The sequence below is a fragment of the Sus scrofa genome, chromosome 15 (genome assembly GCF_000003025.6).
Source record: "Sus scrofa isolate TJ Tabasco breed Duroc chromosome 15, Sscrofa11.1, whole genome shotgun sequence".
NCBI classification, from domain to species: Eukaryota; Metazoa; Chordata; class Mammalia; order Artiodactyla; family Suidae; genus Sus; species Sus scrofa.
In genome coordinates, this window is record NC_010457.5 from 6,133,246 (window position 1) to 6,158,183 (window position 24,938).

The window sequence follows — 24,938 nt, forward strand, 5'->3', positions numbered from 1 at the left end:
TCCCCCTTATTTGGAACAGAATTAGTTTTTCTTCAGGCTTCTAGGTGAATATCCATTGGCCCTTCCTCTAAAGAAACTATAAAGTAGAAACCTTAATGAATTGTAATCTAGAGTCACCAGCAATGACACTCTCTCATTGCTCCCCCTGTAATAGTAACACTTGCAGAACATCTAGGACCAAATTGTGGAGGGAGAATAGGCCTTTTAACTAATCAAATAGCTATTTTATTAATTCATTTAATCACATGATATTTTATAAAGTTATACTGATAAAGATTTTGTGTACAAGATTTTTTTTTTTTTTTTTTTTTTTTTTTTTTTTTTTTTTTTAGGGCCTCACCTGTGGCATATGGAGATTCCCAGTCTAGAGGTCAAATTGGAGCTGCAACTTCTGGCCTAGGCCACAGCCAGAGCAGTGCCTGATCTGAGCCACATCTGTGACCTACATCACAGCTTGCAGCAATAACAGATCATTAACCCACTGAGCGAGGCCAGGGATCAAACCCACATACCTGTTGGTTGTTACCACTGAGCCACAATGGGAATTCTGTGTACAAGAGATTTTTATGGGCTGTTGGCTCACTGCTTTCAAAAATTTGAAAGTTCAATAGGACTTTTACACATCTGTTGAGCATATTTCCTGAGCCCCAATATTCCAAGTGCTGTTTTAAATAGTAGAGACACAGACATAAAGAAAACTGCCAGAGTCTCTAATGGAGCTAACATGTTCACCATGGAGAAAGTAAAAAAAAAAAAAAAAAAAAAAAAAAGTAAAATGTCAATAAATAAGACAAATGTAATGTCATGTTGATAGGAATCAGAAGGAAAATAGAGCAAAGTGAGTCAACATTGAGTGGCTGAGGTGCTGTTTTAGATAAAGTGGGTGGATGCATGCACCCCGATGTTCACTGCAGCACTATGTCAGTAGCTAAGACATGGAAGCAATCTAAATAACCAATGACAGAGGAATGGAAAATCAAGATGTAGTGCATATATATACAATGGAATATTACTCAGTCATGAAAAATAATGAAATAATGCCATTTCCAGCAACATGGATGGATGTAGAAACTATCATACTAAGTCAAGTTAGACAGTGAAAGACAAACATCATATGATATCACCTGTATGTGGAATCTAAAAAAAGGATACAAATAAACTTATTTGAAGAATGACTCATAGCCTTCAAAAAACTTATGGTTACCAAAGGGGATAGGTGGGGGGGAGAAATGGACTGGGGGTTTAAGACTGGCATATGCACACTGAGGTATATGAAATTATTGGCCAATGGGGACATGCTGAATAGCACAGAGAACTCTACCCAGTTTCTGTGATGATCTATGTGGGAAAATATTCTGAGAGAGAATGAATATGTATATATGTATAGCTAGGTCACTTTGTTGTACAGTAGAAATAATAACAACCTTAAGTTAACTATACTTCAATAAAACTTAAAGATAAAAAAAAACAGGATAAAGTGGGCAGAGGAGGCCATTTAGCGATGATGTTTAAGAAGACCTGAATGGGAGTTCCCACTGTGGCTCAGTGAGTTGAAGGCCCAACTAGTATCTGTGAGGATGAGGGTTCAATCCCAGACCTGGCTCAGTGGGTTAAGGATCTAGTGTTGCTGCAAGCTGTGTCATAGGTCACAGATGTGACACAGATCCCACATTGCTGTAGCTATTGTGTAGGCATATTTCTGGAAGATCAAATAGATAGTGTGGCTAAAGTGGGGATAATGAGGCAAGTGCAGAGTCCACTGAGAAAGAACCTGTTACGTAAAGGTAGGAAGAATGGGCTAAGGATTTGGGGATTTTACTCTAAGTGAGATTGTAGGTATTATCTATGTACCACAGCTTCATGGCATAATTGGCTAAATGCCATGAGATCATAATAAATTAATATGAAGATTTAAAAAAGATGATGTCTAACTTCACTAAGAGTGAAGAGGTGTTAGAGGAGATGGGGTAGGGGTGTCAAGGACATGTAACAAAGGATACTATGATCAGGTTGGCCTGGTGGCAAATATAAAACTCTTGTAATGGGGGAGTTTTCACTTATGCTTTCTCAGCTATTTAACAGAGGCATGTAGCCTATACATGTGTTTTTACTGTGAATTATTATGAGGTGTTGTAAGATGACTTGAGACAGATAAACGTCACAATGCCTTCAGATCACTTGACTAGGAAAGGAAGAAAGGAGAGCCCAGCCTCTTGAAGACATGATGGGAAAAAGTGTCAAGAATGCTGGTCAGGTGTCAAGAATACAGGACCCAGAACCAATTACAGTACTGGACTTTAACCTGCCACTGGCCAGGATGATAACATTTTACTCTCTAATTTTTTAACCCAGAGGAATTCCTCCCTTGATCAGAGGAACAGCAATGATCCTGTCTCTAGTTAAGATTTTTATTACAAAGGTTCATATTTACTTGCCTGCGTTCCTACTTTCACAAGTATTTTCTAGTTGCTTTATAGTTTTCTCAGAATCACATTTAGCTTCCAATTAGATTTTACATTGTAAATGTCTCCCATTTCCTATTGATTTCTTCTTTTTTGTTGTTGTTTTTTGTTTTTTGTTTTTTGTTTTTTAGGGCTGCACCTGCGGCATATAGAAGTTCCCAGGCTAGGGGTCGAATTAGAGCTACAGTTGCCAGCCTACACCACAGCCATGCAGGATCCAAGACACATCTGTGACCTACACTACAGCTCCCGGCAATACCAGATCCTTTATACCCACTGAGCAAGGTCAGGGATCGAACCTGTATCCTCATGGTTCCTAGTCAGGTCCGTTAACCACTGAGGCACAAAGGGAACTCCTCCCATTGATTTCTTGAGCTTTCTAGTCTATCCTCTGTAGATGAAAGAAGAAAGGTTTTCTCTGTCCCTCCAGATTAATTCTACTTAGCAGAACTTGTTACAGTGACTAGAAATGTGTTTTTAAGGACTCCAAGTGTTAAGGCTTGCTAGTTAATCTGTTTCTTACTGAAAGTGTAACTACTGAATTATCAGACATTCTGGCTACATTCCAACTAATCTGAAGGGGCGTTCTGGGGCAAAACAGATGTAGATGGTTTCTACATTTCACTATGAGTTACCTTCTATCCAGAAATTTTTTTTTTGTATTTTTTCCTCCTTGCAAATCTGAGTTCAAAAGAGCCTAATGACTATTGCTTTCTCCCTTAAGATGCAATCTGAATGTCAACCCCAATGACCCTAGTAAAAGGAAAATCCTGGAGTCAGTGCCTTTATTGAGGATAGAAGAGCAACAGAGTAATGTTTCTTAACAACAAAAGCAAAGCCAAATTTCTCTCCCTCCCGTCCACCAAACAGGTGGGCACAGCCGAATCCTTTCCATATGGAGAAAAGGAAGGGTAAGGCAGAAAACGACCAAGAGGAGGTTTTGCACTATGGATGGATGGCTCCAGATTGGATGCAAACAACAATTCTGATGTCAGAAGCCCAATGATGCTTTTTATACTACTCTTTTGGGCCAAGGGGACACATTCTGGAAGAGAAAGAATGAAAAGATAACAGGAAAAATTATGTTCTTTGCAATCAGCACTATTTTCCTGAGTACATCTCTGTAAATGCACAGATTCATCATAAGCTCTGAGGAAAGGAAAAGGCCAATAATTATTAAGCTTTTACTTTATACTGTTCTTTATACTTAATTTCATTTTATTTTCACAATCCTGGGAAAATCAATGTTTATTTTGACATGAAGAAACTGAGGTTTGGTAAGTTAGTCAGTTGAGAATTGAACTGCATGGCTCTAAAGATCAAGCCCTGCTCACTAGGTTGTATACTCTATGCATTCTTGGACCTTGGCATCAAGCATTCTGACTGAATGATTCTTAGATGGGAACCAGGATTCTGAATTTTAATAAGTTCTCCAGGTGATCCCTCTAACCAATCAGTTTTGTCGATTATGCTGCCTCTCAGAGAGTAAATATCTCCTCTCAATGCTGACAGTAAAAACAAAAAACAAAAACAAAAAGACAGTTGTAAAGACAATGCATCAAGGGCACCCACACAGTAAGTAAAATAAGTTATTTCTCTGAATCATCAGAAATATGTCCTAAATTCTGCAAAACAAGGCAATACATGAATATGCAATTGCAAAGGGAAAGATATAAATTAGAGGGTCCCATGACTATGACACAGAACTATACAGGAATATACCTTGGAGGGTCAGAACAAACAGAATAGACGTTGAAAAGTTCAAATAGAAAATGATTCTTGGAGTGGAGTTGCTGTCGTGGCTCAGTGGTTAATGAACCCGACTAGCATCCATGAGGAGGCAGGTTTGATCCCTGGCCTCGCTCAGTGGGTTAAGGATCTGGTGTTGCCTTGAGCTGTGGTGTAGGTCGCAGATGCAGCTTGGATCCTGCCTTGCTGTGGCTGTGGATAGGGCAGCAGCTACAACTCCGATTGGACCCCTAGCCTGGGAACCTCCATATGCCACAGGTATGGCCCTAAAAAGACAAAAAAAGACAAAAAAAAAAAAAAGAAAGAAAATGACTCCTTGGTTGAGAGAGGAAATAGAGCAAGAAGTGAGGCAGGGGGAAGGGAGAGGGAGTGGGATGGACTGGGAATTTGGGGTTAGTAGATGCAAACTATTACATTTAGAATCTATAATCAATGAGGTCCTACTGTACAGCACAGGGAACTCTGTCCAAGTCTCCTGGGATAGACCATGATTGAAGATAACATGAGAAAAATAATAGTATATGTATGTATGACTGGGTCACTTTGCTGTACAGCAGAAATTAGCTCAATATTGTAAACCTGTAATTTAAAAAATAAACTTAAATTTTAAAAGAAAGAAGCACTAAAAAAAAAAAAAAGTGAGGTACTGGTTGTTAGTGAAAGACATTAAACTCCTGCCCTTCTATTCCAGTGTCCGTGACTTCCCAAAAGGTGTAAAGGAAGAGGATCAGTATGGTGCCAAACCAAATAAATGGAGCTGATGTCTCTGTGAAAGAGTACTATCAATTAGCCTGGGGTGAGGCTGAGTTTTACGGTATTCAGAGGAGTTTCTGAGAGTGGTGGGAGGCTGGCTATTGAAGCAAATAAAGCTCCAAGGTCTTAGATGCCCATTTAAGAAAATAAAGCTAAGGATTTGAAAGGGACGTGAATGGATTGTGCATTTTAACCCAGGAAGTTTTAGTGTTTGTATGCAATCAGCATACTTCAAGGATGGTAACATGATATTTTCTTTTATTTTAATTTCGTTAGACATCTGTGGAGAGCGTGTACTTCAGCTATTTCTGGGACGATACAGGAAGAGGAAGTATCTCAGCCCTCCCTTTACAGACCCCACTCATCTTTTTAATAAAGTGTCCATCAGATCCCGTCAAGACATATAGTGAGGATATAGCTAGCAGAACCATATTATAGAGGCTTCCATAACTCCAGGTCAGCTGGGCAAGAGCAGACAGGGATGAAAGGTAACACCAAAGTCACAGTCATGAGAAGAGTTCCCAACCTTGCTTGCAATTACAGTGCCCAAGCAGTAGCTCAGATTAATTAATTCATAATCTCTGACCATGAGGTCCAGGCATCAGTATTTCCCAAAGTATCCAAGATGATCCCAATAACCGGTTAGTGCTGAAAAACTACTACTCTGATATGTGGTGTATTTTTCTCAGACTTCAAAGGTTTTATCAACATCCTATCCAACTGGGACTTAATGATAGTACACCTGTAAATATATAGTTAATAGTTACATATTTGCTTTGAAAAAGAGAATATATTAAAGCATTTCCTTTTACTTCTAAGTCAATTCTTATATATTTCTAAATTAAAATACATTAAAATATCTTTCACATTATCCATGAAGAAATGCATTAACATTAGAGAATATAAAGGACTGTACACTCATGACCAAGTCATCATTGTTGGAGGAAGAAATTACACAGGTAGTAAGTACCTTAAAAAAAATCTCTCCTATTTGTGTGATTCAGTATTATAAAATTTGAGATAAAATAAATTTTTAAAAGTTTTAATAGTAATAATTATTATTTCAGTCCCTAATTCTGGATCAACTAATGTCCCAATTTCCCAATGCCATAGGGAGAGAGACTCTAACATGATCTTTTGTACCTGATTTATTGGAAAACTAACAGTTTTCTCTCTCTCCCTCCATTTTCACTCTTCATTTGTTTTGTTTCATTTTTTAGTGTTTAGGATGGAGGACTGTTGTGTGGAAGTCTGGTAAAAGATAACCTGGGATCAATAGAAGGTATTCTGTTCCACACACACCAACTCATTAGTAATCTAGGCTCCTTGATGTTGAAATTTCTCATTCCCAAGGTAAGAAAAGTACTAGATTTAGGACTTGGAGGCCCTTCTGCAGCATATACTGTGTAGGGAAAGTAAACCTAGATTAGGAGTCAAGGGCTAGGAAAAGTAGACACAACACCAGAGTTAACCAGTGGTACGAACTTGAACAAATAACCGAACAAACTTCTTTTGACATTAATTTTTTTCATCTGTCCACTAAAGGGCTTGGATAACACTGAAGGACTTAGTTCCTTCTAAGCTGAGCATCTTGTGGTATAATTTTAGATCTGTGACCTATGGAAATAATTGCATTTTGAGGAGTTTGATGGCAATTCATTTCATTTGTTATAAATCAAATGTAGGGTGAATAAACAAGTTATCTAGGGTTCCGAGAAGAGACTGGAAAACATTTCTTTCCTGTAATTGTGCTTTTTATAATTGAAGGTTATACAAATTTCCATATTATTTTAGTTGTGGAAGGTCTGCTCGACATTGATTTAGAACATTCAGATTATATTAAATATGTACATTCTATGAAATGACATTATGTGTACATATAATTAAAGATTCTGGTGTATGTTTTTGGACAAAATGTTGTTGCTGCAACAAGAAAGAAAAAAAGAAAGGAAAGGAAGGGGGGGAAGGCTGAATCCCAAACCAAACAAAACCTCAAACACCAAAAGCTACATAAATCAAAGCTTAAAATCTGACTGGTAACAGCAGGACCAGATCCATAAGTATAAACTGACAGAGGTGTGGTTTCCAAACCTACTCAATCCACTTGTATACACAAAGCTGGAATTTATTGGGCTTTGCAGCAGTGACCATTTGCTTCTATGGCTCAAGCTTTGTTTCCTTGAGGATTGCCCAATCTGTCTCCCTCTAGAGTAAACTGCACGTGATGATGTACTCTTTTTGTCCAAGCCATTTGCATTCCTCTGAGTCTTTCTCCTTTTAAGGTAAATGGGTTTTAATTCCCATTAAAGCTGATGAAGTTTGGTATTTTATAATTCTAGGACATGAAATTTATTTCCACATAGCTCTTGTAGAATAATATATATTTGAAAGGTAGAAGAATTAGGCTGAAGGACTAATTCAGAGGTCAGCTAAGCCACATTCCTGCCTTCACACACATATACACTTGAACAGAGAAGTGAGCATCTCAAAGCTGTCCCATAGTTACTCCCCTGAAGCAACCAAGTTTCATGTAAATGGATCATTTTAACAAGATGTCACTATTTACTTATTCCTAGCACCAAAGTGATGGTCAGAGATATTGGTCCATATGGAATGACAGGCCTGGGTTGGAAGGAAAGAAGAAAGATACTCTTCCATCGCTCTCCCTTTGACCCTTTTTACACTCTTGGGACTTAAGGCCAAGAAGTGATTCACACTGGATATGCACATTTTTCCCAGAGACAATCTCTGAATATTAAACATGTTGCACATAACTTGGTCGTTCAGCAGTGTTAGCTGCATATATTGCGTTTATGCTCTAGGTCACAGTTCTTGGAAGGGCCACTACTTGCAACTATTGGACAAAAATGACAATTCTTACATAGTACTTTTTGGTATATATGCTGAAGTATTTGATTTTTTTTTCTGTTTTAAGCTGTATTAGTGAGGATTTTGCTATCTCACATGTTTTAGGACGCAAGGTAAAAATAATGCTGATTTTCAGCCATGCTTCTATCCAGGGCTACAGGCAGAAAATCAGAGATCTTGAATTCTCTCCTTCCTTATATCCAAATCCAACTCTTCTCCAACATTTACATAAAAAGAAAAATTATAATGTATCAAAATAAAATACATATATGATAAAAGAGTATATGAAAAATTCAAGTCTTTTTGCCTGCCTTATATAAGATCTCTTATTTGCATAATAAGAGTATCCATTAATACAAGAAAAAATTCAAACTGTTTACTACTGATCATGGATTAAAGTCTACTGTTTTATCTCTAGTTCTCATATAAGAAATATATTTAAATAATCTGTGTTCATCACTGTGGCCAAGACTTGAAATTTTTATATATATATATATATATATATAGTCTCCATATGGCAGGCAATCCCATGATGTTGGGACATTGGACCTTCTCTGAGGTGAAGAACTTTAAATTATTGATCCTGTTTTGTCTGAAGTCAAAGGAGGAGTTTGGCTCTGAGCAGGCATTTTTTTTTTTTTTTTTTTACTCAAACCATTTTCTCTCCTTGGGAAATTGTTGCTTACATATTTCTATGTGTAAATGTCTCTTACTTTTTCAAAACAGTGAAATTGTTACCTTTTCTGTAAATCAGTTTCACTGATGTTTACAGACAAAATTTTTTCCTAAAATTCCCATCATACTTTATCTGTATTCTTTTTATATTACCTCTTGCTTTTTTTTTTTTTCTTTTGGTCTGTGTGTTTATTTATATAAAGAGCTCCCAAAGTCATCATCATCATTATTATTCATTTCATCTTCTTCATATCTTTTTTCATCTTTTTTTTTTTTAATGGCCACATCCTGTGGCACAAGAAAGTTGTTCAATTTGAGCTGTAGCTGCTGGCCTAAGCCACAGCCACAACAACATGGGATCAAGCCGTGTCTGTCACCTATACTGCAGCTTGCAGCAATGCCAGATCCTTGACCCACCAAGCAAGGCCAGGGATTGAACCCAAATCCTCATGGATCCTAGTTGGGTTTGCTGTTGCTGAGCCACATGATGGGAACTCTTCTTTTTTATATTTCTTATGTAATACCTGGCACAATACTTTGAATAGTATACGTACTTAATGCATATTTTTGAATACATGAAAGGAAGAGATAAAACACTTTTACTTTTTTGTTATGGTACAACAGTAACTTTATTGCACTTCTTAACATTTTCCAGCCTAAAAGAGAGAAACAATTTGCTTTTTAGGATTTTTGCATCTTGCTGTACACTCAACTTTGAACTTCAATTAAAGTCTGGCTCCATTTGAATCAGGAATTACTTTGTTTCATTTTCTGTCTTCTTCAGAGTCCTGAGCTACTTTGAAAGTTCCCTGGGATTCCACTGGGTGTGTAATGATAGCAGAATCTTATAACCAGGCATTACAGGCGTTTCTAGGAATTAAGTTCATAGTCTCCTGAACTCTGTCAGGTAAAAGAGGATCATCCACAGGTCAAATGATGAAGTTATAACTAGGATTTCCACTTATCTAACAACAGACCCAACAAACCAACAATGCCCAGAAAACACATAAGGCTGCTTTTGTTCCTCACAGAAGTCTTCCCTGTGATCAATAATCTTAGTAGCGCTCACTGAATAAATTACCACCAAGCTCTCAGAAACAAAAGTTAATTTTTTTTTTTTTTGGTCTTATAGCCATTTCTTGGGCGGCTCCCGCGGCATATGGAGGTTCCCAGGCTAGGGGTCTAATTGGAGCTGTTGGGAGCCTACGCCGGAGCCACAGCAACGCGGGATCCGAGCCGCATCTGCAACCTACACCACAGCTCACGGCAACGCCAAATCCTTAACCCAATGAGCAAGGCGAGGGATTGAACCGGCAACCTCATGGTTCCTAGTTGGATTCGTTAACCACTGAGCCACGACAGGAACTCCAAGTTAATTTTATTTTTATAACAACTCAGGTTAGAGAAGAAAAGCATTAGCAGAGAAGCACCATATTAAAATATAAAGAAAAGTTAGGTATGCCACAAAATTATCTCAGACACTTGAAATTTTGGTCTTGAACCATCGTAATCATTTACATTTTAGCTGAAACCCCCATGGCTTAGAAATTGTTAGAATGTATCTAGGGTAATAAAGTTTAGATATGATAAGAGAAAAGATGAACATATTTGAGTGAATTTTTGAACTCTTTAACTCATAAGAACAATGATAAAGAAAATGACATACTGGGTTAAACTATTTGCTACAGATAATTGATAGAGTCATACGATCTTAATATAAAAGGTTTTTACAAATCAACAAGAATAAAGATTTTAAAACTGACAAACCAGAAGTAGGCAATTCACTGAAAGGTATTACAAATAGGCAATACATGTCTGAAAAGGCAGCCCATTTCTATTAAAATAAATTGACTTTTTGAAAATCTTCTTTTAAACTATCAAAATGAAAAATATTGTAAAGTTTGGAAATTTTTAGAGCTAATGAGGTTGTGATCACCTTTGTATTGATGATAAAACCTAAAACTGAAACATGACATTTGACTTAGTCTTTCTACTTCTAGGAAATTACTTATAAAAATGCCCCAATAATATAAACACATATATAAAAGTGTATTGTAGTATTATATATAATAATACAATTTTTAAGAATGAAAGTATCCATCAATAGGAAGGATTAAATTAATTCATCATATATCATTTTGATACATGGGTATGATATTTGAATATATGAATATTGTAAATTATCTTAAGGAATAAGCTAGATAATTTGAATATATTGGTATGTGAAGAAAGTATGCTGAAAAGCAATATAAATAGTATAATTTTATTGTACATAAAATCAGGAAATTATTAATCTGTATATACAAGATAAAAAAGGAATGTGCAAAAAACTTGAAAAGGAATAATTTCATGAGGTAGAATTACTTAACACATTCAATATCTAGAATACATTTCTCTACTGCTTGAATTTTGCACACATTTATATTGCTGGCTTTAGCCTAAAGGCTGAAAAAAAAAAAGCCAAGAAAACAACCAACGTTATCCTTTTTCAAATCTTTCATAATGGTTACTCTCCTTTTTGACTCACTATATTTTAGTCGCATTTTACTACAATATTAAAAAAAACAAAACACAGCTTAAAACTTACAGGCGCTTTTAAATAATCAAATAGTATTTTTATCTGACTCTAAAACTGCATTGCCATCAGTAGATGACAAATAAGTTTCTGACTTTTAAATAGGCAGACTTTATTACTGTTCTTCAGGAGGGCATAGTTCCATTGTGCAATTAATATTCTCTTTGGAATTTGTCTGTGAGTAATACATCATTCTACCTTTTTTTCGGCCAGACATTAAATAAAAGATGTTTTGACTGGTCTTTTGCCTCAAAGGGATTTTGTTTTAAGCCTCAAAAATATATGTAAATAATGTAAAATGCAATATAATACTCAGACTTTAAATATAATTCCCAAAACTTATAAAAATAACTTGATATTTTAATGACAATATGTATGCCAAATATTATAATGCTTTTATAGTCCATGGGGGAAATAATATCTTCATATGTTTAATGCTTTTCAACCACAACATAATCAGTGATTTTTACTTAACAAATATTGTGTCTGAGACAATACAAATATAAAAGCGGAATACAATCTGGGTAGCATTAACCTTACCCAATCATTAAACAATGAGAAATCTTGGTCTGTTTTTGTTATGGAGTAAGAAAATGCTTTTGGAAACAGATAAACATTTGTCCCTGCTGGAAGCTCCTTCAGCAGTAATGCATCATTATGCCTGACCAGCCCTAGAAACCTTGGAAAGACAAAATATGTACATATTGGTTGTTAAGCATATGTGATATGTTTTGCTTTGTCACCTGGCAACCAGAAGATTTTTGAACTTTGCCAAAATCCAAACTTTTGAAACTCTTAAGCTGCTTAATTTTTATATTCATAAATGTAACCCAAAGTATAGTTTTGCTTAGAAGACTAATCAACTCTTTGAGTTGTGATAAACTTTGTTTAACTTAGTTTTCACTTAATTATTAGGCAGGACAACTGCAATTCCAATCAGAGTTCATGCAAGTTATTTTAGACCTACATGAATGGTGAATGAATTTTAAAAATCACATTGATTTCATGTCTTTATCAGGACTTGATGTAGCCATGAAAGGGAAGTGGCTACAGACCTGGAATCAGAGGATGAGTTGAGAAATCTTGCTTAGCTCTGTTATTTAAACCAGTCTTGAGACTTCAGAAAATCATGTAATCCCTCTGGTCCCAGTGTCTTCATTTGTAAATTAAGAAGGTTCAATGAAAAGTTCAAAGAGTCTTAAAAAGTATTTGAGGTGTATATTCCCTTTTTAAAATGGGAGGAATGTAAAAGATTTTCAGTCTAGTGATGTATAACCACATATGCCGCATATTTTCACTCTGTCAATTCTTGACCCCACCTTCCAGCCTTCAAACATCCACAATGCTCTGATATATACCTAGTAATTTTAGGACATAAGTTTCATGAAAAATGCATTGGAAGTGTCATAAACTTTTAAAAATTATTTTTGGGAGTTTGTTTTGGTGCCAGCGGAAACGAATCCAACTAGTATTCCATGAGGATGCGGGTTCGATCCCTGGCGTTGCTCAGTGGGTCTGGGATCTGGCATTGCTGTGAGCTGTGGTATAGGTTGCAGACATGGCTCAGATCCCTGTATTGCTGTGGCTGTGGCATAGGCTGGTGCAGCTCGGATTCCATCCTTGGCCTGGGAACTTCCATATGCCGTGGTTGTGGCACTAAAAAAAAAAGAAAAAAAATATATATACACATAAGTATTTCTATGTTCGTTGTTACTGTTCACCAGCAAAGATACTGAATCTTTTTTTTTTTTTTTTTTTTTTTTGTCTTTTTGCCTTTTCTAGGGCCAGTCCCGTGGCATATGGAGATTCCCAGGCTAGGAGTCCATGCCAGGGGCACAGCAATGCGGGATCCAGGCTGTGTCTGCAGCCTACACCATAGCTCACGGCAACACTGGATCCTTAACCCACTGAGCAAGGCCAGGGACTGAACCCGCAACCTCATGGTTCCCAGTCGGATTCATTAACCACTGAGCCACAATGGGAGCTCCCATTTTTCTTTTCTTTTTAAAATTTGTTCACTCTTTCCACTTATTCCTGTGCCCACATGTACCAGGGATAAACTACAGTCTTTAATTTGGTTACCTGAATTTTCACAGTGGACCATCCTGAAAGACTGAATTTAAACTGTGGAATTGATTGTAACTGACAAAGCTTCTATAAAGACCATCTTTATAAAGCATCTAAATTGCACTCTCAAATAATACCACAAATAAGAATGGATAGTTTTGCTATTTTTAACACCCAATTTGTAGTGATGTTTTATCACTGACTATGACATTCAAAGATATGGGGCCTATAAGTAAATATCTGTCACTGGAAATAATCAGCCTATGGCAAAATAGACACCAGAGCAGTACATAATTTGTGTTTGTTCTGAGAAAGACTATTCAGATTTTTATTAGCCTAATGATAAAAAAAAAATTGCTCTTGCTACTTATTCCAGTAACAGAGAAAACTATTTTTAAATGCTAAAACAATAGTAGCTCCTTTGGTGAGTGATGCGCTACTTAGTAATAACGCTGTACATTTTGAACAGATCTGTAGTTTTTCAAAGACAAACATCAAATAGAAAGAAAAAGGTTATGTCACCTTCACCCTCACAGTACTGTCATTTATATGCTATCAGCTCATTAAATTCACATTAGGATACTCCATGGGGCTTGAGTTGCTATTAGTGCACCTAAAATGGCATAACAAAATCTCAGTTCACTTTAAGAGAGATGGCATTGCGACATTTTGTATTTCATCACTGAATTATTACAGTCTCAGATGCATTCTGCTGTGATGGTAATGGAAGGAGGAGAACAAGAGAGGAAAGCTGTCCATTTGTTGTTCCCCAGGGAGAGAAAAAGCAAAGTTTGATTAAAAAAAATTTAAGGAAGTGAAGGGAAAGCATTAACAATTTAACCCCTGTATCAAGCCTGAAAACACACAAGTGAAGGCAAACATTACATTTTGAGATAAGTTCTAAGGAACTTGGGGTAAAGTGAATGTATTGAAAGTCTCAGGAGTTTGACTGCAAAGCTGGTTTAGGGTGAAGGTGGATGACCTTCCAGGACTCCATATTACCCTTATGAAGTACTCACTGGTAGCACAGCATTGTCCTTTTCTATTATATTCTCACTGATTCCTTCTTTGTGAAAAAAAAAAATATATATATATATATATATCGGTGTTCTCTTAAATGTCCTCTGCTAAATAATGTGAATATTGATAATTCTCTCCATGGTAACAAAAGCCTTTCATGATGACAAAGCTTGCCAGTCTGACTTATACACTTCCATTCAAGATTTCATGAGAAGATTTTAGCACAATTTACAATGATCAAATTGTGCATTCCTCAAGAGTATATAATCATGGGAGCTCCCATTGCGGCTCACTGGGTTAAGGACCCAATGTTGTCTCTGTGAGGATGTGGGTTTGATCCCTGGCCTCACTCAGTGGGTTAAAGATCCAGTGTTGCTGCAAGTTGCTGCCTACATTACAGAGGCAGCTGGGATCCAGTGTTGCCCTGGCTGTGGCACAGGTTCCAGCTACAGCTCTGATTCAGCCTCTAGCCTGGGAACTTCTGTGTGCTGCAGGTGCAGCCATAAAAAAGAAAAAAAAAAAAGTGAAGTCATCAGAGGAAGAAGCCTGGCTTAGCAATGATTTATATATGATACCAGGATTATTGTTGCCTATAAAAACCAGTACACTTAGAATTTTTGTTGAATATTCAACCAAAAAAAAAATAAGCAGAGTATGTGCCAGATATAACATGCTCATATATTGAACTAGAGAAATAGACAGGTTTACTATGCAATGAAAATCATGTAACAGCACAAGCAGGGTCTCTTCTAAAGATCACTTCTTAGTCACTTATATCACTATTTGCACAATATTTAAAACAGGAGTTGTGCAGACATTTTAGACATCATGGCTATGGCTTTCTTCTGCATCAATTTTTACAAAAAGGAAAAGAATTGCGGAATACATGGAAAAATGAATACCGCTTGTTTGTTAGGAGAATTGGGTTGTAGCTGGAGCTTTGTTGCTGACTGTGTCATTGATAACCCCAATCCCTTGAGTGTAGGTTTCCTCATCTAGAAAAATGAAGGGGTTGACCTAGACTGTTATTAAGATTCCCTATAATTCTGAATATCTGTGTGTTACAAAAAATGGCAGTGTTAGAAAAAGAGACCCAGCAGGAGTCTGGGGTATTAGTCTTTGCTTGGCTGTTAACAATCTAAGAGACCTAAATTAGCCATATTAACTCCAGTTTACCTTTCTAAAAAGTAAGGCAAAATACTTTCTGATCTACAAAACCACCTGAGATCTAAGTACCTGTTTTGTTTGTTTGATTGTTTTGTTTGTTTTTTCATTCTTTAGTCCTTTCTGAGCTCCATCCTAATGTTGCCTTGTGTTACTGCACAAAATACTAAAGCATGTAGAGGACCAGTCATTCTCCTTGGAAATGATACTTAACACACCAATATACTTTCAAGAGTTTAGAAAATGTTGCTCAGTAAAATCCCAAATGAATAACTGCAACTAAGTCAACTAGCTACAAACTTGTAAGGCATCTAGGTTTCTCTTTGCTTTTTTAATGCCACAACCTCTTATAATTTTTGAGTCTCAACCTCAGCCCAGTTTAATCATTAGGTTATCTGCCTAACATTTGTAGCCATCTGAGTTTATAACCATCTTAATGAGATAAGTAAAATGAGATCCATACAGGATAAAGGGCTTTTCCAAGATAATATAGCAGAGAACTAGAATCCAGGTAGACTCTTAAGTCTTACAACTTTCAGTTTTAATGCTTGTCCAGCCAATGTGCTACTGAGTTAGGTTTCTTACCTAGTCTCTTTTTTTTTTCAGCTTTCACAATGCTGACAGCATGGTGAATTCTCTGAGGGAGATTTGCATTCAAGATTCCCTATAATTCTGAATATCTGTGTGTTACAAAAAATGGCACAAAGTTGTTATTGTAAAATGATAAAATTTAAATGGTAAGACATGAATAATCGGCATTGAGGGAGAATTTTTCAAGGAAAACTAACTCATTTCTGGTACCCTCTGAAATAAATGAGCAATAGATGGATGGTTGTTTGCTCAATATAAGAGGATTTTCCAATTAATATTTAATACATTCAATGTATGTTCAGAATTGCATTCTGACTTCTGTTTATCTTTTATGTCCTCAAGCCAACTGCAAAAGCTGGCATAAGACAAAGACCTTATAAACATGTCCTATACTGAATCATTAAATATGATATTTTAGAATCAGGCCAGTGTTTGAAGTTGTGTTCCTTTCAGGTGTGTGTGTGTGTGTGTGTGTGTTTTAAGAAAAAAAAGTATGATTGTTTGCGTAAAATCTCCACACCAAGCAGCAACAGAGTGTTTTAGTTATGTAGACAGCACATTGATGTTATGCCTTTAAATAGGAATTACCCTAAAATATATGAATATGGTCATTAAATGCCACTGCATGAATTGAAGCTGACATCATTCAACACAAAACAAATGAGATTAGTCATTTGTAGAAGTAACCCTCCCTAAGAGACTATTTTACATGTCTTGATGATAAGATAAATAAGTCTCCTAAAATTGAGCAAGGAGCATATGGACCTTTCCCAAAACCCAATGGAGACACACTAATATGAAATATAAGTAATGAAAGATAAGCTAGAAAGTAATTAATTGTGTGAAATATCCATCACAAAGAAATGTTATAACAGAATATTTTGTTAAGTGATCAGGAATATTGTTTAGTTTGGTTCTTTTTTAAAAGTAAATACTAAAATCTGTCAATGCTTAATCAGCAATGACTCAGAACATAGCTGGTTTAGTGATGTTCTTAACTTCATGGCAGGTATTAACCTAAAAGCAGAAGGAGGGATAAGTCTGCTACTATTGAACGCAACATTCCCCAAATATCAGCCAATTCCTTTTGTTACACCTCTTGACTCACCACAGAAACCATCTGAACTTACTTTGATTTCCCAAGACTTTTACAGAGAAGGAGCATGTACTTGCCAGCTGATGCAAGGATTCTGTTACAGAGTGCAGTGTGTTGTTCCATTTAAGTGAATAAATTGGCATTCTCGTTTATAAATCCGTTTCCTGTAAACTGATTTATCATTAATGAATCCTCCAGGGTCTGACCATCCCTGGGAAAACTGATAAAATAGTGTTCCTGACTCATCGCACCTGAGTCTGATGTAATTCCAGCAAATATTATTTATCTGCCATGTGTTTCTACCAAAAACAGCCCTTCATCCAGCATCTGTCTTTACTCCTGGTGAGAAAAGCTATTAAGATGAAGACTCCCAAAGTGAAGAGGACTAGTGAGAACCACATTCACTTCTCAGAGACTCACAGTGAATTTTATACCATAATAGTTTGTAAAAGATTAAGTATGATTAACCTCATGCAAACCAATATTTCCCAATACCCCAACATTTTCATGTGAGCTATATGAAAACTTCTGGGCATATACTATGGAAACTCTGTTGCAGAGATGATATAGTATTAGGAATCCTGAAGAATACCTGGCAGCACATCTTCTCAACATGGATTCCCATCTCATTTGCATCGAGATAAAGAAAAATTTTCAGCATATAAATCTGAAAATCTTTCAGCATATAAATCTCACTAAGAATAATGTCTGACAATGTTAAGTTAATTTTAAGGGGAAGCTGCACTGATTTGCATCAGACTAGGATAAAAGAGGGGAGGAGGGCCTTCACACTGACATTCTTCTGTTTACCTATCTTTTCTGTAAAAGGGTTCTTTCTCAACAAAGAACTCAGAACATGGTGTTTAGGGTAGCTGTAGAACACCTTTTAGGATGGTTCTCTTATTGAACTTCGTTAGAGTTAAAAAAATTACAAAATCAGTCATATAATACTGTGTGGGACTCCAAGGGGCACCCAAGAAATAACACCCCCCTTCCACATCAGAGTTCTGAAAAACAATTAGAAAATAAAATAAAGGAGTGGCAGGTGAAACTCACTAATCAGCTCTTTTATGGATAGAGGCCAAATGGGAGGTGCTTGATTAGATTAACAGTCACTTGGACCTGCTGAATGAATCACTGATGTTGAATTACCCACCAGGGCCCAGCAGACTGGACTAGACTGATGGCGGAAAGGCAGCCACTGGTGGAGAAGAGAGTCTGTGTACTTGTGGGAAGACAGCAGTGGACCTGAAAATGCCTACTTTATTCCTCAAGTCAAGTGCCTCCATCTGGGGTAAAGTAAGCAAAGGGGTGGAAGGAGAGTCTTCTATGCAGAAGGGAAAATCAGGAATAGAGAACAAGAACTTCCTTCAAACATATTCTTTCTAGTAGTCAGATAAGTAAAATATAAAAAATAAAATAAAATAAACATTAAAAGGAAAAAAACAGCACTAAGATTTAAGTGCAGTGCTATATTCCTCCTAAAAGACAGAGGTGGTAGAGATTAGTTGTGGACAAGAAAATTATGTAAATGTGCTCATGGCTGGACAAGAGGGAAAAGGATAAAGATAGGATGAGATAAAAACTTTTGTGGAGACAGAAATTTAAAGGGATTTTTCTCTCTTCCTACCAAGTAGTACACTGAAACAGGAGCAATGGCATTTAAGTGATATGTTTTCCTAGGATTTATGTACCATTCTTTTTGTCTTGTTTCATTTTTATCATATTTACTCTGTTTTCAAGTCTTTCAAAGGGTCACTGGTGTGTGAATTAGTGGTTGTAAAAATCTGAATATTAAATGTGTTTCAGCTTACACTATTCAGTTTTCTAAAATTAACCAGTGTCACCTTAAATCGCAGTCAAATGAATGATTATAAAAAATGCATAAAATCGCAGATTTACAAACCCTTTCATTAATAGTAACCAAGTTTCCTTCTCCATGTGCAGTGCATATTTCTTTAGTCTTACACATCTCTATATGCTTACTCAATAACTGTTTATAATGCCCCTAATTATAACATGCTCTGTGCTATAATCTCAGCTTCAAAATTAAGTATGACACAGTTTTTGTCTTCGAATAGTTTTGATTATCCTAGGAAAAGATGCAAATCACTGATTATCATTCAATATGAGTGATACTAAGATAGTAGTATGTCTAAGATATTATGGGGGGGAGACAGAACATACGCATTAGATCAAGACATTAAGAAAGAAAGCTGCCCAAGTGGTGCTTGTGATAAGGCTTCCCTTTGTGGATGTGGTTTTTCTAACGTTTATTTTTATATAATTTCAAGAAATTTTACTTTTAATCATTCAGTGGTAAATTGGAGACATTGTACCTCTCTACATTAATATCTTTCTGTGAATTTCATAAAAAACAGAGACAGCCTCTTCCATAACAACACTGCAATGATCAAAACCAGGAAACTGAACACTGAGAGAGCTATAGACTATTTTTTTTTTATATATTGAAACTTTATTATGGCTGAAAAATATTCCATTTTATGGATAGATCACATTTTGTTTATCCATTCATATGCTGATGGATTTTTGGGTTATTTGCATTTCAAGGCTACTATAAAAATGCTGCTTCTAACATTCAGGTACAACATACATTTTTAATTTTCTTGGGTATAGACCTAAATGGAAATGCTGAATCATATGCTAACGCTATGATTAATTAACCCTTTAAGGAAGAACTCAACTGTTTTCTAAAGCAGATGCACTATTGCACATTGCTACTAGCAATGCATGAGGATTTATACATCTGTGTATGAAGATTCTAGTTCCTCCACTACCTCACAAACACTGTTAGTACTTGTTTTTATTGTGACACAGCTATAGATAATCATCTAATCTATTATACATATTCAAATTATGCCAATTGTTCTAATAATTTTCTGTATTTATTCCTTTCCCAGTCCAAGATCCATTCTGGATCATCTGCAATTAGTTGCCATATCTCTTGGGCTCCTTTTTCTCAGTCTCTATTGTGACCTTGATATTTCTGAGAGATACAACGCAGTTATTTTGTAACTCAATTTGTGTATGTTTGATGCTCTGTATGATTAAATGTAGATCATGATTTGTAAGGATTACTAAAAGAGTAATGGGATGCCCTTCCCAGAAAGCCTGTGATGTCCACTTATTCCAATATTTGATCACTAGGTTAAGAGGCTTTTCATTAGGTCACTACACTGTGGAGCTATGTTTTTTTCCTTTTATAAGTAAGAAGTATTGACAATTTTGGCAGAGGAGACCTGGGTAGTTAAAATTTTGATTTTAAAAATATTTTTCCAGCTTTTTGTGTGTTTTAAAGCTGTGGAGAGTGCTAGGATGGTTTCGATATTTATACTGAGTCATCAGGGTAATCACTGATAAGGTGGTAATAAATTAGAAGAGCATACGTGTCCTTAATGTGGAAAACAATTTGAGTCAAAATTTTTTTTCCTGTACAAGTTAGACTACCTAACTTAAGATAAAATGGGGTAAATAATGGGGGTTTTATTATCTCCTGTAAGAAATCTAAAAGTACCCAAGGGCTGATCTAATAGCTCCAGTTTTTCATAAAAGAACAAAAGTCTCCATATTTTGGAACCATGATTCTCATATAGTTGCTTCACCTGAGTTTTGCTTCATTATGATCATGTGATGCCCCCCTTGACTCTAAACACCATGGTTTTGCTACTGAAGAAGGCCAAGTGACCGCTAAGCAGAGGAAACAGTAGTGTCTACAGGAGTTTGTCTAAAAGAGAGCAGAAGTATGGAAAGAAACTTTCCTTCTACATTCTTTTTTTTTTGTCTTTTTGCTATTTCTTGGGCCACTCCCGTGGCATATGGAGGTTCCCAGGCTAGGGGTCGAATCGTAGCCATAGCCACCGGCCTACGCCAGAGCCACAGCAACGCGGGATCCGAGCCGCGTCTGCAACCTACACCACAGCTCACGGCAATGCCAGATCCTTAACCCACTGAGCAAGGGCAGGGATCGAACCCGCAATCTCATGGTTCCTAGTCGGATTTGTTAACCACTGCGCCACGACGGGAACTCCTGCTTCTACATTCTTCAAATAATACATTCGATATAAGGAAGTGTTTTTGCTTTGAGGTATCCACTTCATATTTTTATATGAAATTAATCATTATACCATAAAATAGTAATGGGGGTTCGCTTCTGCTTAATATGCTACAACTATATTTTGTCTAAATGCAAATGTTCTTTTCTGTTCCAAAATGGAAGATGAGAAGTTCTCTTATTTTTACTATTCTTCATAGATTCATACTAAGTTATCTTCTTGTTCCATTGCAATCCCATCTGGCTATGTTCTAAAAACTAAGTTGCCATTTTCACTTTCACTAATGCTTCTTATACAAAACAATAAGGAAAGTAGGGGAAAAAAAGGAGATAACATGCATGAATTTTTTAGTCACTATGCTTTCTTTGATATTTACAGCTTCCTTCTTCCACTTACCAATTTTAAGTTACCTTTGTCTTTAGTCCAGATTTGGGATATAAAGGTTTCTGCTCATGACTCAAACCTCTGGTTCTCAGTGTTCTGTTCTAATGGCTCTACTGATAAAAAAAAAAAAAAAAAATACTCATTACCAGTTTCTTAAAGTTTTTTTTTTTTTTTTGCTAGGGGTCCAGTCCGAGCTGCAGCCACCGGCCTACGCCAGAGCCACAGCAACAGGGGATCCGAGCTGAGTCTGCAACCTACACCACAGCTCACATCAACGCTGGATCCTTAACCCACTGAGCAAGGCCAGGGATCGAACCCACAACCTCATGGTTCATAGTCAGATTCATTAACCACTGCGCCACAACAGGAACTCCAAGTTTCTTAAAGATTTTAAGTTATCCGTGGTGTAGAATTCTCTCTTGTGTTATCTTACAAATGACACAAAGTCATATAGTGAACCACCATGTTACAATTGTAAGTAAAATAATTAGCAATTTAAACTTCCTCTGTAGAGCATTATATTGAAGGCAAATAAATGATACAGAACAGTACTTCAAAATTAATATTTCTATTAGGAATTTAAAAAGAGATGGAAAACTGCCCAAGGTGAGCCAATCAGATTTAGGGGGCCAGAAATTAGACACTAGGACTAAGAGATTCCAGTTTCAGTCTGGGTTGCTCTCTTGTACAGAGGAAACATAAAAGCTTAAAATGGTAGTGTGATATAATTTAGCACATACTGAATGCAAAGAAAATCTACAAAGAGAGAAAAAGAGAAAGACAGAGACAGAGAGTTAGAGAAAGAAGAGAGAGAACAGACAGAGAGCTCTCCCCTGGGTGTTTATATAGAAACTTGCATGTATATGCAGATATATTGTACCTGTCTTTAGTCTTTCCTAGGGAATCTTGGGTTAAATCTTTTCTTTATATTATAAAATCCCCATTAGGCTTATAAATAGTCCCTCATCTATACCCCCTTTAAAATATCTGCTCAATTTAACTCAGGTCACTATATTGCATTCAATGAGTTCTAACCCTAATGTGTTTTTCTAAATTATCTTAGCCTGGACAGTTGCCTTCTGCCTCTGCAGAGGGTGAAAGCATTCCTTTAGGATTTGGAAGGTATTATATATTCATCTTATTATATAAAATTATTTTGTCCACCTGATTTTGATAAATTCCCCTCAGCTCTTCAAGATAAAAGTTTTGCAAATCAGTTTCTCATGCTAAAATAAAAATAGTATTTACTCAAATAACAACAACAACAACAAAAAGATGGGAAAATCATTTACTTAATAAGTCCTATGAAGGGCCTACAATCTGTAAAATGTCATAAATATCTGTGGAATATAAAATTTTATGAAATTAAAAAAAATATTAGGTCTAATCCACAAGGGGTCTATTCCACATGCAGCTGATTGACAGGTAACTGAATTTCAATATGTCAAATACTTTTACTTAAAAAATAAAACAGGGAGCCTAGAAGCATCACTTTAGAGAAGCTAGGTAGAATTTAACTACATGTAAAACACTTTCAAAATTCAAGTCAGATGGGATAGCTCAGAAGTTTTGTTATTTATTTTGGTGTTTAAAGGTTCCAGCAAGTATGTCTAAATGCAAATAGGGAAAATTAAAATATTTATTATTTTTTCCAGTGAAGCTTTGGGTGCCCCCATTGCTTTGTTCCAGGTGGCTTTTTTGAAACATCTCTCTCACATTCATCATATATTAGAAAACACATGGCAAAAACTAAGTTTTTTGATTTGGGAACTAGCAATAATTTCTCAATGGGAGACCAAATCAAGAAAAGTACTTCTCAAAGGAAGTCTCTTTCTTGTAATATCATAACCATTTGCGGTCACCAAATGGACTTTTTTAATTAAATTATTTGTGACACTGTTGTCCGGGCTCTTGACCTACCAAGAGAATTGTACTAGTTATTTTTTAAAATGGGTATTTCATTGATTTAACATATGTTGGACATTCACGCTTGTATTTATTTTACTTAATTACAATCCCTTTGAACTTTTGCCCTGAGGTAGCTTTAATGTGAAGGCCAATATTTGAAATTTTTAATGAAATAAATAAATTTTCTTAGTAACATATTTTCCTGGAAGAATAAACTTATTTCTCAAAATAACTCACTTAATCATAGGTAATGCCTTTTAGTTAGATATAATCAGCAATAATTTAAAATAATTTAATGCATGAAACAAGCCCATATGTACAGATAAATACATTTAATATATACAGACATATACACACATTAGTGTGTCTATTATGAAATAGGAATTGGAAATATAACAGTGAACAGTTAGTTGTGGTTTTACTCTAATCAACCTTATAGTGAAAATGTACAGAAAAGTTTTCAATAAGCAATGTGCACTGCAAAAATAATAGGGAAAAAAGGTGGGAAAGGGATACATGCTTATTCAGATACAAGTCCTTTTCTGATGTAGCTCTTCCTTTCTTTTCCCTCTAGTCACATATGTGTCCACTCATGGTTCTTAGAAATACACTGTCCTCCTTTTCTAACTATATTCAACAATTGCATCAATAATATTTAGTTATTTCGAATCTCCATTCAGACTATTTCTTATACTTAGAAAGTCCATCTCTCCTAATCCCATTCATCATGTAAGACTCAGGTATACTTCTACTTCTGGTTGTGAGAATGGCGCTGGACTTTTCCCCCAACCAAAAATATACAAGGCAGCTGTTTTTAGACATGGAGCAACAGGCAGAACCTATCCTAACGAGAAGAGAAATACATGGCTCCAGATTTGTCTTTGGAGGCATTTTACCACCTTCACAAAGAGAGAAGGAGCTGAGATGAGGAAGAGGGAGTCGAGTTCAAGGCTGCTGCAGTGAAGGGGTTAGCAATTTGGGGGTAGGATTCCTGGGAAAAGAGGCAAGAAGAAAATGACCTCAGATGGAAAGTTATAGCCACATGAATGAGGAACATCAATCAAAAATAACAAATACAGTAAAGCATTGCTTAACATCTGATCTATTCTATATTTACTTCTCTTATTTACTTTCTACCTTTACAATGCACATAAGCTCTCTGAAGGCATGGGCTTTTGTTCTTTGCCGTCATGCTATATCCTTAGCATACGTTTCTTCCACTATTCAAAAGTAGAGCACTCTTATGAAATCTTTCCTAAGCCAAAATGAAGTAAAGCAAAGAAGCAGTCACCTTAGGACATATCTTGCTAACAGATGCAAAAAATACATTGAGATAAAGAACAGAAATTCATAGAAATCAAAGCCATGGCACCTGATGCTGAGATGGAGCGTATAGTTTGAAGGAAGGCATTTGGTGATGTCATTTTTGATGCTTGAAACATGTCCCGCTTCTATGAATGCCTTGTGCCAAAACAAGCATTGAACTCTATTTTCACTTTTAACCTTTTTTTTTTTTTAAGCAAAAATTGTCTTTAGATTTCTTTCAGTTAGCT

The 24,938-nt window shown here is 36.1% G+C and overlaps 1 long non-coding RNA gene across 1 annotated transcript in view; it reads right to left on the reverse strand.

Annotated features, from left to right (window-relative positions):
- The window catches only part of LOC102164639, a 98,113-nt gene that overhangs the window by 38,454 nt on the left and 34,721 nt on the right, over window positions 1-24,938 (reverse strand). The window contains exon 2 of the long non-coding RNA XR_002339178.1: window positions 21,490-21,590. This is a non-coding gene — a long non-coding RNA (uncharacterized LOC102164639). The remainder of the gene's footprint in view (window positions 1-21,489; window positions 21,591-24,938) is intronic.